Source organism: Lutra lutra, chromosome 11 (genome assembly GCF_902655055.1).
Source record: "Lutra lutra chromosome 11, mLutLut1.2, whole genome shotgun sequence".
In the NCBI taxonomy this organism is placed as follows: Eukaryota; Metazoa; Chordata; class Mammalia; order Carnivora; family Mustelidae; genus Lutra; species Lutra lutra.
The window spans coordinates 44,686,656-44,705,215 of NC_062288.1; the positions used below are offsets into that span (position 1 = coordinate 44,686,656).

General features: G+C 33.0%; 1 protein-coding gene across 6 annotated transcripts in view; it reads left to right on the forward strand.

Annotated features, from left to right (window-relative positions):
• The window catches only part of PHF14 (PHD finger protein 14), a 236,083-nt gene that overhangs the window by 112,639 nt on the left and 104,884 nt on the right, over window positions 1-18,560 (forward strand). The gene's annotated exons all lie outside the window — the stretch shown is intronic.

An 18,560-nucleotide genomic window follows, 5' to 3' on the forward strand; every position in this document is an offset into this window, starting at 1 on the left:
TAAAAGGTTGGGTAGTTTAAGCATTAGGGAAGAAAGGAGCAAGGCATTCCATAAGAGAGGTTCTGTGACCATAGCCAGAAGATGGGAAGTTCTTTTATGGCAGTAGGTAGATTCAAGCAGAGATCTATGGTGAATTATTTGATCTGAAATGGCACAATGTGCAGTTTTTCTTTTGGACTGTAACATTATATAAGTAAGATATAAAGGACATTTTATATGATGCTGTTTTCAAACTATTACTCTTTGCTAAAAATTCAGTTAAAATAACAATTATAAAACTACAAAATGTTCATGAAGAAAAAATACATTTATGTATATATTTATATATATATAAGATACATAAATAAGATACATATATAAGATATAGTTTTTTTCCTTATATATATATATCAGGAAAAACAGATAAAACCAAAAGTAAAACAAATGCTTTGGCATATATAGATAGCTTTTTATTTTAAGAGTAAATAATGGCATACTGGATTAGAACGCATTTATTAACTTACGGATTGATTTTTTTTAAAGTACCAAAGCAATATATGTTGTTTGTAACCATGTAAATAACAAATGTATAGAGGAATATTATTTTTCTCCTTACTTACTCAAACCCCACTCCTTTGATGGAACATGTTAAGTTTCATGTATAATCATCTATACTTCTTTATTTTAAGTACAAACAAAATATCAGGGCCCATTGGCTGACCTCCTCCCTCCAACCTCTATCTCCCTTTTACAGTTGTAATAGGCTTTACTCTAACACCTGCTTTTTTTTTTTTAACTTGAGAACACATAAAGGACTTTTTTCAATAAAAATAGAACTAAACCAGTTTTTAAATAGCTACAAAATGTAATGTGGATGTGCCATGATTTATTGTAATATTTCTCTATTTATGGAATTTTTTTCTTTTTGATTTCTATTAAAAGTGAGTTTGCTTGACCAAAGAATATGTTTATTAAATGTATATATACATAAAGTGTGTGTGTGTACTTTACATTTTAATAGATACAATTATTTCATTACCCAATAGACACGGATGTGTGAGAATATCATCACATGGATTTTTAACAATCCAGTGGATAGAAATTGGCATTTGATTACATATTGTGACTACCTGTGAGACTGAGAATTTATCAAATATTGATTAGCATTAACCTTCTGGGTTTTATCACCCATGTGTTGTCTTACCGTTTCCTGTGCCTGTTATTCTATTAGCTGTTTTCCCTTTTTTTAAAATGAGTTTATCATATGTCTTTATATAAGTTGCAAATACTTTCTTTCAGGTTTGTTGTTTTTTTTTTTTTGTATGCATGTGTTTTGTTTGCTAATGGTACTTTTTGCCAAATCAAAATTTTAATTTTTTATGTTGTAATATTGATGTCTGAAAAAACTAATCTGATATATCATTATGAAATAGATAAAATATCATACATTATTTAGGCAGACACCACATATTATTTGTCTTTGCGTTCTAGATGACCTGTGTGATGACTTGTTTTGCTTCTAATATTTTTAAAGATCTGCTGAAATACCGTGCTATTTAAGAATAATTTTTTACTTTACATTTTGGCATTAGACTATTATAAAAATGTTATTCTTTTGATTTAAAAACTTAATTTGTTAGCTTTCAGACTCTATTCTAAATTAAAATAAATTTAATAAATTTCATTTACTAGATTTTATTCATTAAAATTAAATTTTAAAGCATGTTGAAGCTACTTGTTCATATTCTAACCTTTTGTATAGTGTTTGGTATCTTAAGTTGAATATATGGTAGGTGATTGATTCCTAAGGCAAAAATTGTCATTTATGTTGAAGAATGTTGACCTTGAAGTGCTAAATTTAATGGCCTTTTAAATTTTTAAGTACTCGCTGCATTTGGTCTCATTTCAGCATATAATATTAGTGACCAACCTTACTTTTTGAAACTTTTCGTTTTTATTATGCAGTGGTATTGTTTTTGTTTTTGTTTTATTTCTCAGTAGCAAAATAGTGGCTAAAATGCTTGAATTTTGGAACCAAGTAATTTGGGGTCATATCTTCCCTCCCACCAAACACTTACGAGTTGTGACTTTGATTTGATTTTATAGTATCTGTGCTTTAGTTTCCTCATTTGTAAGCTGTGAATAATAGCCATTTCTATCTCTATCTCATAGAATTGCTATGAGGATTAAATGACTGTAAATATATAGTGACCATATACCTTCATCAAATCTCTTCTAGTCTGTTGCAGTAACAAGCACCTTCCTTAGTTTGAATGTCTGTAGTCTTCATCCAGTTGTCTGAATGAATTTGTTCATGCTGTACTTGAATTTGTCCAGCAACTTTCTGTTTCTTGCAAGGTAAATCAAGTTTATACTGTGGCTTTTAAGGTTCTCCAAACCTGATCTTAGTTTAATTTTTATCTTCATTTCACTTCATTCACAGCTCCAGGTGACATCTATTCAAACTATTGCAGACTATCTCTCCTTAATAAAACTTTCCTGTTACTTTCATGCCATCTTCCTTTTACTTTACGTTGTATCCTTTTATCTAATATGATCTCCCCTTTTTTTCTGGAATGAGGGTTTCTCACTTGTTTATATTTAGTCTATATGTCTTTGTCAGTTCATGATTCTTAGTGTATAAATACAATATCTAAAAAATTAAAGCAAATTCATTTTAATAGTCCCAATCACAAGCTCAGTGCTGATCATATAGCATGCCCTTTACACATCTGAAGAGAATAAGAAACTATAGATTTTAATTAAAGTAGCTTTTATTTAATATTTTAAGAGCAACAGTCATCAGATAAGTAGTGGGAACTTAACTTAGTTATTTTTATATACAAAACACTGAAGCCTTGTTTACACTGGATGGTAGTATTTTGTAATCATCTATTTTAATATAATTTGTATAGTAATTCAGTTAATTTTTTTCATGGCTGTATTATTATTCTATATTCTTATTCTATATTATTCTCTCTTAAAATTCTTAGATGAATTTTACTACCCTTAATATTCCTGTTGTTTCTAAAGATAGTACCTAGGGGCGCCTGGGTGGCTCAGTGGGTTAAAGATAGTACCTATTTCATTAAAATCCGAAGTATCTAATCTGAAAATACATGTTACCATTAGTTTTTGCTGATTTTAACTGCTTGGGCAATAATAGAGTCAGGTAAGTTAGGTCTGACTATATCAATCTAGTTTGGTCAGAATAGAGGAAATAAAGCTATATGATTTGTTTTGTAATGTGTAATTGGGTCTCCGTTTTACTCTAATCTTAAAGAAATTTGTTAACAGCTTGAGAACTTCTAATTTCACTTCCTGGAGTAAGTCTATGGCAATAGAAACCACTGTTTCTTTTTGTCCTTTTTTTTCTTTTTTTCAGGTTTGTTTGTTTTGTTGATAATAGGTACTTTGATATAGTACCATTTTCTTTTACTTCACTGTAGTGATTGGCTCCTAAGGAGTATTTATTTACCTGTGCAGTTATTTCTTTAGTGGCTCTTGCTGACATGAATTACATCTATCAACTATCTCTTTACCTTCTAGTACCTCTTATTTTTGTAGCTTCATTAGTCTATCTGTGTATGTATATGACTCTAACTCTATCACTCTTTTCTGGTATCAGGTAAGCATTTTAAATATGTAAGATGAAAATCAACTATGAATAGTTTAGGAAAATCTTGAAGATTTCCAGAAGCTGATTGGTGGCAAAAAGAAAAGAAAAGATAAAATAAAATAAAAAATACATTTTTAAACTATCATAAAGATTATAAATCACCCAGAATTATTTGTAGGACATAATTTTATAAGTTTTCACTTATGGTAGAATACTGCTTACTTCCTTCAGTATAAAACTTAACTTTACAAGATTGTCATTATTACCAACTTTAGAAGGAAATTTTTTATTGGCCATACACATACATGCACATGTATACACATAATAGCCTATTTCCTAACATGTATAGTTTACAAATTGCTGAATGCCAAACACTAACAACTATTGCAAGTAACACAATATTTTTGAATTTCTGGCATTTAAAAATATCTTTTGTAAATTAAGTGTACTTCATATATTCCACTGTTTCATTTTAAGGGGAAAAAATCAATTCTTTTACTGCTTTGGCTGTGCTAATTACATAAATATTCTTATATTTCATCGTAATAATCTTCCTCCTCAGAATTTATCACAAAGAAATATTCAAAGAAAATAACCTATATGAATACATTTTTATAGTTAGGAAAATTCTCACCCCCCAAAACACGCAAATCCCCCAAAAAAAACAGCTTAAACGTGGTATTTAGGAGGTGGACGATAAACTGCAAATCAGGATAACAAACATATTATGTATCTTTTATAGATTACAATGTAATTACATAGGAGTGAAGAAACCCATTTTAGAGAGTAAGTATATGCCACTAAATTTTTACATATAGGTAGCTAGAGATTGGAAGAGAATAAAAAGTGAGCATGGTATTTTTTAGTATGGTAGGATTATGAGTAAATAGCAAACATTCTTTATAAAGTTTTAAGTAAGTTAATTACATGAATGTAATGTTTAAATAGAGTTCTATATGACACACATACAAAAAGGCTAATTAAATATAAAAAAACAGCTATGATCAGTTGACCATGGCTCTTAGAAACCTAACAGACCTTTGCTCAGAAATTACCATTTCCTAGGGAAAATATATTCAAATGAAATAAACATCAAATTATTCCTCAAAAAAAGCACTAAAGGCAGACTAAATAAATTTTTATACATATAGTTTCAGTTAAGAAACAAAACACTAAATAGATGGAAAGCATGCTTACTGAGGTATAAACAATTTATTGATTCATATATAAGTTTTATATTTTTTGACATACCTAATCTTTATAAATTGGGCCCCTGTTGTTGTCTGGCAGTTCTTCCATGTTTTCCTAGTCAACTTGAAAATTCATTGCTGACAGCACCTATTTCCATTCTCCTTATGTACCTCATCTTAACACCTCTTCTTTTCTTTCTTCATTTTTAAACAATGACCTCATCTCCGGCTTCACATAGAAAACAGAAACGATCAGACAGAAATGCACGAGCTTTCTAACATATACCCTATAACTTACCTATAAATATATTGGTATCCATAGGCGTCTTCTATCACCTGTATCTCTCCTAGCAGTACACCTAGAAAAGGTGGTCCTTTTACCTTTTGAAGGTAGTATTTCTACGAGTGCCCTGGATCCCATTCTCCTTGACTCTGATTATTTCCTACTCCTCTATCTTCAACTTATTCTTTTCCATTGATTACTTTCCTTGGCTTTCAACACATGGCATTCTAGGTATTCTGTCTCTGAATAGTCCTTTTATAGACTTCTCTCCTCTGCTTTCCCTGCTCATGTTAGTGTTTTGTTTGTTTTACATTCAGTCCAGTATTCTTTTTTCATTCTACAGAGTTCTTGGTAATCTCTTCTTTGACATATCTTTAATTTTCCCATTAATGCAGAATTCTCTGAAAATTTTTTCATATTCCTTATTTTTAGTTGAATTATAGTTGACACACAATGTTACATTAGTATCAGGTGTACATCGTAGTGATTAGACAAGTCTATACATTATATTATGCTCACCACAGATGTAGCTACGATCTGTTACCATAATAATCCTGTTTTAGTGTCATTGATTATATTCCGTATGCTGTACCTTTATCCCCATGACTGATTTATTCCATATCTGGAAGCCTATATCTCCCACTCCTCTTCACCCATTTTGCCCATACCCCTACCACCCAAACTTTTTGGCAACCATCAGTTTGTTCTCCATAGGGGCGCCTGGGTGGCTCAGTGGGTTAAGCCTCTGCCTTCGGCACAGGTCATGATCTCAGGGTCCTGGGATCGAGCCCCACATGGGGTTCTCTGCTCAGCAGTGAGCCTGCTTCCTCCTCTCTCTGCCTGCCTCTCTGCCTACTTGTGATCTCTCTCTCTGTCAAATAAATAAATAAAATCTTAAAAAAAAATAAATTAATTAAACTAAATTAAATAAAAAAAATAAAAGCAGTTTGTTCTCCATATTTAAGAGGTAGTTTCTGCTTTTTGTTTATTTGTTTTATTTTTTAGATTCCACATGTAAATAATGAAATTATAATTGTCTTTTCTCTGACTTATTTCACTTAAGCAGAATACCCTCTAGGTTCATCCATGTTATTGTAAATGGTGGGATCTCATCCTTTTTTATGTCTGAGTAATACTCCATTGTGTGTGTGTGTGTGTGTGTGTGTGTGTGTGTGTGTGTCCATCCATCCATTCATCCATCACTGGACATTTGGATTGCTTCTGTATCTTGGCTATTGTAAAGACTGCTGCAGTAGACACAGGGGTCCATGTATCTTTTTGAATTAGTGTTTTCATTTTCTTTGGGTAAATGCCCAGTAGTGGGATTACTGGATTATCTGGTATTTTCTTTTTAATTTGGAATACTCAGAATTTTTAACGCTAGCCAGACTCTGTCTACTTAGTTTCTGACTGGTATGGCCAGTCACACACATCTCCATAGCAGTCTGTACCTTCTATATCTATGCCTTCATTTTGTGTCTTCACTTCTATTGCTTTAGTTTTGGCCTTTATCTTCTCATGTGTGAACTTTTGCTGATAACTTTCTAAAACTCTCTCTCCTTATAGTTTCCTTCTCCTCCAGTTAATGTATCCACAGCTCTCTTTCTGTATCATATACTTATGTTATTGATTTAAGTACTTCCAGAGGATCTCCAGGAAACTGTCTAGATCCCTGTCACTTATCCACAAGTGCCCTTTACTCCAGTCATGCCAATGTGGCTTTTCTGACATATTCTTTTTAAAAATTCCTCTGTACTTTCCTCCTGCCTCAACTTTTATTCCACATATTCTCTGCCTGATAAATTCCAACTTAACCTTTTAATACTTGCTTTAATCTTTTGTTAATCTTTTACTTAACCCTCTCCTACTTCTCAAGTAAAGATTGTCTCTTACTACATTAGCAGCTTAGGCAGGCTTCTGTGATAATACTTGTCACCATGTACTGAATCTCTCTTGGAGTCTTATACTTTTGTTCAGTTGACCTCTTCATCATACTGTGAACTTAATGAGTTTTATCTTTGTATCTCAAGAGCTAGGATAAAAATTGGTGTGCTATAATCTTTCAGTAATTTTTTTGAATGTGTGGTTTATAAAAGACGCTTGCTTAGTGTGGGTTACACTTAGAACCCAGACCTCATGGGACACCTGGGTGGCTCAGTTGGTTAAGCGGCTGCCTTCAGCTCAGGTCATGATCCCAGCGTCCTGGGATCGAGTCCCGCATCGGGCTCCTTGCTCGGCAGGGAGCCTGCTTCTCCCTCTGCCTCTGCCTACCACTCTGTCTGCCTGTGCTCACACACTCTCTAACAAATAAATGAATAAAATCTTAAAAAAAAAAAAAAAACCCAAACCTCTTGACTTCAATGTTCATTATCTTGCTGTTTCTATAGGTGCTGTGTTATTAAGTTCTTTTTTTTTTTTTTAAAGATTCCATTTATCTATTTGACAGAGACCACAAGTAGGCAGAGAGGCAGGCAGAGAGAGAAAGGAAGGGAAGCAGACTCCTTGCCAAGCAGAGAGCCCAACGCGGGGCTCAATCCCAGGACCCTGGGATCATGACCTGAGCTGAAGGCAGAGGCTTAACCCACTGAGCCATCCAGGCGCCCCTGTGTTATTAAGTTCTTAAAATAATTCTACTCTTTTTATTTAGAGTCTATTATAGTGTACAGTTGTATCTTTGCATGCCCTGTCAACAATTTCTTTTTTTAATGAATTGTATGTACTTTTGTTCTAGTGTTTTGACTGTTCATCATTTTGGAGAATACTGCTCCTTCTAGATTAACTGTTTAAGTCTCTTCATTGTTTACTTGAACATTGAATTGAGTATTCATTGAATACTTGAAATAGTGTCATGTGCATGTGTCATGTCACTGTATATCATTGGGTTTCCACATTTCCCTTCTATGATGAGAGCTACTTTCTGTAAAATTTTATTCAGTTAATCTGATTACTCCACTGTAATTGGTAACAAATTCTTGGTGTATTTCTTGAGTTTTAATCATCACAGTCACATCTTTTTAAATTCTGCACCCATTTTAGAAGTAGTAGTATATCCCATATATAAAATTGTTCATTTAGTAAATTTCCTAGACTAAATTTCCTAGAAATTTCTTGTTCTGCTCTTTGGCTCTCAAATTCTTGCAAAAAATGTTTTGGTAACATGTGATTTATTGATACTAGTCATCTTATCTGCACCCCTGTTCTAAAATCTCATTAAGCCTCTTTGTGTTGGTAAATAATAGAAGAAACTCTTAGTACATATATATAATATATAAACATATATATATAATATGTAAGCATATATATGTATATAAAATAATATTGCTCCCTTTGTACTTCATTTCTTAACCTATACTACTCTAAAGAATTACATATCACATGAAATTGTCTTTATCTTGTTATTTTTATCACCTTTGATTTTGATTTACATGAACTTTTTTAGCTTAATAGAACTGGAGTTAGAAACTAAAACACAAGTAAGTGAAATGACTTACCAGAATTTTCAAAAGATTTATTTACTGTTAAATTTGGATTTTTCTCTTTAAAACCCCGCACATTAAAAAAAAAATGTTCTTGTGACCTTAATTCCCTTGAATGTATTCTTTTCTGAAAATTAACCTATCAATTCCAGAATTTATCTCTCTCCAAAATAATACTTTTTAATTTTCCTACAGTGGTTATTGTTATATTTAATTCTGTCCTAGAAAAGAGTTACACTGCTTTTTAACCAAAGTTTTTGTTGTTGTTGTTTGTTTGTTTTATTTTGTTGTACCCTTACTTTAGTTCTTTGGTGAAAGAGAGAGGAAGAAATTTAGGAAAAAAAAAAAAAGGAAGTGAAATTACCCAGTTTCTTCAGCTTCCCTTTCATAGGTAATATAGTAGTTGTTTGATTTTTCATGGTGTTCTTGGAAACTTATCTGAATATGCCATAGTTTTTTTTTAAAAGGTAAAATTCAGAACTCTAGAAACTTTTTTTCTTTTTAAAAATCAGGGTACTTAATGTATGCATGCGTGTGTGTATGTGTGTATGTATTCCTAAAATACTTAGGCCTAAGTTTGAGGAAAATATTATGGGTAAAAAGAACAGGTTAGAATGGTTGAGTATTACCTTGTGAATATACTATTAAAAATGTGACTGCATGATGTGACTTAGGGTAAAATTTTAGTTCATGCATTCTGTGTGTATATGTGATTTTTTTTAGCATAAAGATAATACATGAAACCAAGGATCCTTAGTGTGATTTAGTTCATAAATAGGCAACCATTTGAGCACTTGAGAACTGATAGATTGAACTACATAAAAGTAACTCCTTAAGTACGTTCTCTCCAAATGTAGCAAGTGGAGGAGGAGTTCTGCTTTGAAAGAAACTGTTAGACATTCCCTGTAATTGCTCATGAAATCTGATAGACACAGCTGCACAAGGAAAATAGGCTTAGGAAAGACTAAATCAATGGGATTCAGTCACATCCAAGTGAAATTACATTAGTCAGTAACTTTCCTTTTAAGTGACTAAAATCTTCCAGTCCCAAATTTCTCTTGTCAGGTACTCATTTATGTCATTTATTAAGGAATTGAAAAATTGCCCAGTTATGGGGCGCCTGGGTGGCTCAGTCGTTAAGTGTCTACCCTTCAGCTCAGGTCCTGATCTCAGGGTCCTGGGATAGAGCCCTGCCTCAGGCTTCTTGCTTGGCGGGAAGCCTGCCTCTGCCTCTCCCACTGCCCTGCTTGTGTTCCCTCTCTCACTGTGTCTCTCTGTGTCAAATAAATAAATAAAGTCTTTAAAAAAAAAAAAAGAAAAAGGAAAATTGCCTAGTTATATCAAGGATCTTCTTGTGACATAGCCTGTAAATGTAAATGTTTTTTAAAAGGGAAAGTTGAGTTTCATTTGCAGCATTGAGCACATGGCCCAAAGATTTCTTTGACTATTCTTTTGAGGCTTTCATTTATAAATAAATTATGAAATCTCTTTGTTCTTTATTTTTTAAATAAGATTCCTATGTTTAGTCTCAGATTTATTTTCTAATCTGCCTCCTATTTATTAAGGATATTAAAACCCATTCATTTATTTGTCCATGAAATTGTTATTATGGAGGTTATATAAGATACATAAGAACTTAGAGGATCATGGAAATATTCCTAAAAGGATGACTGACTAACCCAGCTGATTGACTTCAAGATAACTAATTGGAAAGAATCGCGATATTAGTAACAGAAGGATGAGCAGCCATGTTTAATTTTTGGAAACAAAATAAATGAATGGTATTATAGGGAATTGTGAGATTCCTTTTTAGGAGTGTTAATTAGAGATCTCCAGAATGCATTTAAAGTTATGGAATTATAATTAATAGAGAGGAATCAAACTCTGGAAATATATTTGATAACTGTTATAGATTTGGTAACTGTCACATATTTGTTCTGTATAACTCAATTTTCCAATCCTAACTTTACTATCTTTACTTTTAAGTAAATGACTGTGTCTCTGAATGGATACTGAAGGGCTAGCAGGAAATCATGTCTATAAGAATGGAGGAACTGAAAAAATTTGGGGGGAGGTGGGGAAGGAATGGTGGAACTGAAAGAATTGGCTGTAGGTGTCCTTGGTTTACACACTAAGGTGTCCTTGAGTCACACACTAAGTCCAGAGAAATTTAACTGCTAGGTAGGAAATGCTCAAGACGAGGTAGTGCAGTATTCCCTGGTTTATTTGTTTGTTTGTTCTTTTAAGATTTGTTTTCGTGACTAAAATATCTCCATGTAAATAAAACTTGTCTTTGAGTAGTTGAATGTCAGCTTGGTCCACCTTAAGTAAAGTTATGAAATATTTGTAATTTGTCTCTTACCCTTACTGTTATTAGTAGTAGTAGTAGTAGCAGTAGTAGTAGTAATTTAACTTCCTTTCCATGCCTCTTTGTTTTTTCTTCATACCAGCTCTATTTGCTCTACTTTAAGTGGAAGTTCTCAATCTTCAGGGTACATTCAAACCACCTGAGAGGATTATTAAGCCCCAGAATTTTGTTTTGAGTGTCCTAGGGTGGTGCCTCAAAGTTTATATTTATAACAAGTTCTCAGTTAATGCTGATTTTGAAAGTTTGGGCATACTTTGAGAACCACAGTTTTATTCCAGAAATCCTTTTAGCTGAAGCCCTAAGATAATGGTTCTAAGCTTGCTAAGGATGCAAATCACCTTTAGAAAGAATTACCGAAAACAAACAAACAAAAAGAAAAATCACAGTCTTGGAGATTCTGAATTGGTAGATTCCCAATCTGTGGTTTTACAAAGCTTCACAGGTACTAGCTACCTGATAGTACCTATGCCAGTTCTCACTCTGGCCCTTAGATTCACCCTTTTAATGTACTAAGTTCAAACTGTTTGGGAGAACATTTTAGAAAAACATTCATTCAGCAAATAATTATTCTGTGTACCTTTGTACCAGATGCTGGCCTTAGTTCCAGAAATTCAGAGGTGAATAGAGGCACCTGGGTGTCTCAGTACAGTGAGCATCCGACTCTTAATTTCAGCTCTGATCATGATCTCAGGAGTGTAAGATTGAGCCCTGCCTTAGCCTCTATAGTGGGTATGGAGCCTGCTTGAAATTCTTTCTCTCTGCCCCACCCCCAACCGCATCTCTCTCTCTCTCTCTCTCTCTCTCTCTCTCACACACACACACACACACACACACACACAAATCAGAAGTGAACAACATCTATATGGTACCTCAGAGATAAAACATCCCCTGCCTTTTTTGCATCAGCTCACATATTTACTGATCCAACCCAAATGAGTTGGGTTTCTCAAAGTCTTTTTACGATGGAGTCCCATTCATTTCTAGTTGAAACTGATCATTGACTTTTAGAGCCTTTAGTGAGGAAACAGAGTTCTCTTGGCCAAAATAGTATCATAAACATATTTTATATGATTTCAATTCTTTCAGATTCATTGAGGTTTATTTCATGGTCCAGAATGTGGTCGGTCTTATTCTATGTGAAGTTGAAAAGAATGTATATTCATCACTTGTTGAATGGAATGTCCTATAAAAATAGGTTGATACATTGTTCAAGTGTTTTTATACATATTTACTTTCTATCTACTTATACTATTAATTACTAAGAGAAGAGTATTAGTCTGACTATAATTATAGATTTGTATATATCACCTTTCAGTTTTATTAGCATTTGCTTTATACATTATTTCTTCTTAGTGAATTGACCCCTTTATCAATATAATGTCCCTTTTAATATCTGGTAATATTCTTGTTCTGAAGCTTACTTGGTCTGATGGTACTATAGGCACTCCAGTAAACTTTTGATTGCTGTTTGCATGGTATATCTTTTACCCTTTTTTACTTTTAACTATATCTTTATGCTTAAAATAGCTTTATATTTATAATTATATATATATATATATATCTCCATACATATATGAATACTCAGGTATACAGACTATATTTAAAATGGATTGTATTTCAAGTAAACAGCATATAGTTGGAACTTGCTGTTTTATCCAATTTCACAATCTCAGTCTTTCCATGAGGTAACACCATTTAGAGTTAATGTCATTATTGATATGGTTGGATTTAAATCTACCATCTTCGTATTGTTTTCTATTTATTTTATCACTTCTTTGTTATTTTTTATTCTCTTTTTCTGCCTGCTTTTGCATAGAGTATTTTTTTAATGATTCTCTCTTATCTCCATTGTTGTCTTATTAATTAGACTCTGTTTTTAGAATTAAAATTTGCCCTGTTTACAGTATGTATCCTTATTGTATCACTGACACTCTTCAAATATTATTTTACTTCTTCACAATTAATGTAAGAATCTTGAAACACACACTGATGCCAGAGGCAATGTTAAGGCTAGTTCAGTTCTCCTATGAAAATCTCCCTTCCCTTTAAATATTCACAAGTTCATTGTTTATCTTCATTGTTGTAACTCAGAGACTTGTCCAGTATCATTACACTAAATAAGAATCAATGAAGTGTGCACATTCCCAAATCTCAGCATGTTTGTTTCTTCCTCTATTTCTACCTGGCATTCTTCTTTTTCATTTTTTCTTCCTTGAGCTATCAAAAGTGCCCATTATATAAAAACACGGACTTTAAATTTAAAGGGTGTGTGTGTAAGAAGTATATGTGAATCTCTGTATATCTACTCAATTTTCCTAAAACTTTGAAAAATAAAGTCTGTTAATTAAAAAAAAAAAAATTAAAGGCAGGGGCGCCTGGACTGCTCAGTCAGTTAAGCCTCTGCCTTTGGCTCTGGTCATCATCCCAGTGTCCTGGGATTGAGCCCTGCATCAGGCTCCCTGCTCAATCAGGGTTCTGCCTCTCCCTCACTTTCTGATCCTCCTCCCTGCTTGTGCTCTCTCTCACTCTCTCAAATAAATAAATGAATAAATCTTTTTTAAAAATTTAAGGCAGGTACATGGAAACATTTTAAATTTTGTTCATTACAAAAATACAAAAAATTCTAAGTTTAAATTCCTTTAATCTTATAGCATCCTAATATATTTACTTTTATTCATAATTATGACTTTGTTCCAAAAAATTTTAAAATATAGCTGTTGTGTATTATTTGAAAACTAGAAATATCCGAATAATTTGGAAACAATTTTCCATCATAACATTTCTTGATATCCATTCCCTCCATTTTTTCATTCTTGTGGCTTCCTTGAGATCTTTCTCAATATCTGTTTCACTGTTCTCTACTATGTTACTCTGTTTCAGTGTTTTTATTTAGCTGCTTCAGTGTTTTCTCTTGCCTTCTTCCTCTGTTTCTTACTTCTGATTAGCTCTCCCTGGATCCCATTGTTTACTTTGGCTCTATCCATTTTTATTGTTAGTATGTAACTGCATTCCGTAGCTGTAATATATTTCAGATCCTCCAAACCTTTGGATCGTTCTCTTGCCTGGTAAAATGGCTTAAACCTCAACTCCAGTCAATGTAGGAGTCACAGAGTAGGCCAACTGCTCTCCTGCTTCTTTATCCTCCACTTGACCCGGCTGTGCTTTATGCTATTCTCCAAATGCAATTTTCCAAGGCTCTTGTGAACATTTACTGAACAGACTTAGGATAACAGAGATATATCTTACGGGCCTGACAGTCTAAAATTTAAAATTGAATGCTTTATATCACCACTTGTAGAAGCTACTTGGCCATTCCTACCACCAAGAATGTTGCCTTTTTCTTTAGACCTGGGTTTATAAAAAGCAATGATCAGTGATTTAAGTTAATGTCTTTGAACATAAAATGATGCTGTATTGTACATCATAAAAAGATTAGATCCTAAAGAGGGAAGTAGAAACTGGGTCTGGTGAAGAAAACTTTAGTTATTTTTATTTAGTTATTTTTTTTTTTTAAGATTTTATTTATTTATTTGATAGACAGAGATCACAAGCAGGTAGAGAGGGAGGAGGAAGCAGGCTTCCTGCTAAGCAGAGAGCCCGATGCGGGGCTCGATCCCAGGACCCTGGTATCATGACCTGAGCTGAAGGAAGAGGCTTTAACCCACCGAGCCACCCAGGTGCCCCAAAACTTTAGTTATTTTTTAAGAATGCTTTTCCACTAGCAAAAATTTGGAGAGAGATGTTTAATTTTCATAATACTTATATTTAGATAATGAAGGCAATTTTTCTTATTAAGGTGATATTCTGATAAAATTACATTAAAAAGAAGGTATTTTACTCATTATATTTTTTCTTTTATAGCTAAGTTGATTTAATGAATTTTGTTAGATGTTGAGGTTGCCTAATTTGCCTTACACATTCAGTATTTAATATGACATTCTTTGACTTTTAGATCTATATTAATTGAAACTTTTAACCTTTAAGTAACTTTGCATGATTCCATAAATATTTGTATGTTTCATGTTATCGGTGTTTGAATTTTTAGATTTTATTTTTCTTTTTAAATTAAATACATTATAAATAAGTAATTTGCATTTAAAGAAAACAAAAGCCTGAACATGGTATATATTAATTACATAGTGAAGTGTGGTATTTCTGGAATAAGTAATTTTAGAGTAGTAAACAAGCATATATAGCAGTGAAATATTTCTCATTCATTCATCTATTTTTCAGTAAAATTTATTTTTGAAATCTTTTATTTTCCATGACAATGTGTTAATATTTTAAGTTATATGGAAGGGATTATGTATTAAATTTTAAATTGTATTGGAAGACTGGAACCCAAGCCACAGTTCTGCTTTTGACTAGATAAATGACCTTGAATTAAGTTATCTCTAAAGTAATTTTCTCATTTGTGAAATAAAGGCATCAATCTCATTTTTTCCTCAAATTTTGTAACTTTTGTAACTTGAAGAAGCTCCAGAATAAACACTGTACATTCCTGAAAAGAATCTCAAAGCAGGGCGCCTGGGTGGCTCAGTTGGTTAAGCGACTGCCTTCGGCTCAGGTCATGATCCTGGAGTCCTGGGATCGAGTCGCGCATCGGGCTCCCTGCTTGGCAGGGAGTCTCCTTCTCCCTCTGACCCTCCCCCTTCTCATACTCTCTCTCTCAAATAAATAAATAAAATCTTTAAAAAAAAAAAAAAAGAATCTCAAAGCATGTAATCCCACCATCCATCTGATACTTGAATCATCTGCTCAGTATCACTACTAAGAGACAGTGAATGAGTTGCTGTGGGGGATAGAAGTGTATAAGAAAAACATTTCCTCTTAAGGTAGGTCTGATGGTTGGCAGTTTCTCTAAGTGATTGACATGTCTCTCCTTAATAATTTCAGTCCTTGGAGTCATAAAAAATAAGCATAATCCAATTCCTAGTATTAGAAACCAACTATCTTTTCTGGTTTTTCTTTCTTTTTTTAATCAAACATCCTGTTTCATCTGTTCCTTGTATAACAAGGTTTTGATTTGTATTGGTTTTGCATAGTTTTATGAAATAAACAATATTAATGAAATTAGAGGTGAAATAAATTTGAAAATAACATTAGATATGAATTTTGTAGTTGATAGATATTTGTATCTAGGTAATAATGTATAAGAATCTTATATTTTTAACATTTGTAATTGAACCCTAAGAATGTTATTTTAAAGTCTTTATGGGCTGGGAATTTAAATAATCCTAATGTTAGATATTTCCTATGTCCCAGACTCTCTTCTTTGCTCTCTAAAATGTATGCTCTCATTCAGTATTTACAACAGTCCTGTGAGGTAGGCATATCTCCATTTTGGAAGTTAGGTAACTGAGGGACAGAGATACTAAGCATCATGAAATAGAAATTATTCCAATTCTATATTGAAACTATATAAATTATGTATTAAAACATAAATTTTTCCCTTCCAATAAATACTTATACTATTTGATAAATCTGCTGCTCTTCTTTTAGTTCCTGAGATTTACTGAGTGTTTTTTTTTTTTTTTTTTGAAGATTTTATTTATTTATTTGACAGAGAGAAATCACAAGCAGGCAGAGAGGCAGGTAGAGAGAGAGAAGCAGGCTCCCCACTGAAGAGAGAGCCCGATGTGGGGCTCGATCCCAGGACCCCAAGATCATGACCTGAGCTGAAGGCAGAGGCTTAACCCACCGAGCTACCCAGGCGCCCCTACTGAGTGCTTTTTATGGGGCAAGTTGTGTGCTCATGTTTTCCATATTTTATCTCATTTAATCCCAGGAAATAGATACAGATTTTATCCTTATTTTATGGGAGAGGGAACTGAGAAGAATTACTTGTCTAAGATCACACAGCTAGAGAGTGGTAGAATTAGGGTTTGAGTCTAAATAGTCTTGACTATGTAGCTTATGTTCTACATAATCATTAGGTATACTGCCTCTCTAGACTACACTGTGTCAGCATATTTGACTTTATTGGGTCAAAAGAAGTAAATGCTTCTTGGCAGGCAATTCCAACTATACAAGATACAGACTACTGGTACATGCATCAGGGAAGCCCTTTGAAAATAATTACTTTTTTCTACAGTAATTTGTAAGTAAGCTTACTAGATACATATGGAACAAATACAAAGCCACAACTTGATCTCTGATGTAAAAGACCACAGTCTTTTGTCCTAGGAAGATAGTAGCCCAGACAAGTCACACTGCTTATTCTGGCTTCAAGGGAAATTTAGAATATTAAGTGAAATTGTAGGATAGAATATTAGCAATAACTTTTTAGTGTTTTTCAAAGTTAAAATTCAACTTAGATTTCACTGGGGTTTAAAGCAGATTTCCATGATATCTAATGTTTTTATGTTCAAATTCCTTTCAAAGTTAAATACAGATACATCTTTTGGATTATCTGCTAGTCTCCATCATTTGTGCATGTAATTAAGATTTAATTATACTTCTTTGGTAAATGGTGTGGTTGCTTCCTCTTACATTATGTTTATGTAGTAGTTCTTAAGTTGCAGACAAAGCACTTCTCAGAATATCACATTCAGAATATGCTTAAAGCTCTGAGAGACTGAAGCACTGAGAAAAGTTAGCGCTATGACTATTCAACAAGGGAATTCAGCTCTTCCTATGTCCTTGTTATTTGACAAAGGACTTTAGCTCTTTCTGTTTATTTCTCATATGGTGATAAGTACATTTCTCTGAAAACTGTGTTTCACATTATATTCTTTTTTTTCTTGTACAGTTTTGTTTTTGCTTTCTTTGGAAATTATTCAGCTTGGTGTGGTAGCTCTTCTCAGTAGTGCTATATTTGTCTGTGATGTGCCACTTTTCACTTTCTTTTTTCTCAATGGAACTTAGAAGCATTAAACACATCTTTCTAGTAGTTAAATACTAAAATGAAGTTTCTCTATGATGTGTGACTACTTTGACAGTTTCACCTCATCTATATAGGTACAGACAGATAGCTGAAGGAAATAAATTTCTGTGTTTACCACAGTAAAAAAAAAAAATGCTCTTCTAATCACTAAGCACCTAACATTTCTCCTCTGAAAATAAAGGCACGAAGGTAGCAAATGAATACATGTTGCTAGTGAAATAAATACAAGAAACAATAGAAAAAGTTTTGAGAAATAAATGCAGGTGTATGAGTGTTGAAAATCTGGCTAAAATTAGTACATTCATAATCTTCCTGGTCTTCACTGTGAGGTATTTTCTCTGCCATTTTTGTTGCACAGTCCACTAAAATAGCTAGTTCAGGATATACTTTTCATACTTGTAACCAAGCATTTCTAGTATATTCCTTAACAAAGGAAGGCAGTGTAGGCCCAGGGGACAGACATCATTTGAAAATGTCCTCCCTGAGACTATAGTCAGCAGAACCAGCCCTACTGTAACATGGCAATTAGGTGTAATTGTTTTCAGCACAGTTACATTCAATATGCCTTCCGCAGTTTCACAAGCATTTGCTAAATTGCCATAGTTGAAGAAAAAAGAGCAAACTGCTATTTTTTGAAACATTTATTGATCAAATACGTATTTGCTTGTGTAAATATAAACTCTCCAACATTTTTATGTTTTCTTTTTTGTTTTAGTAAGATAGATTTAATTTTTAACTTAAGCTAATAATAACAATACT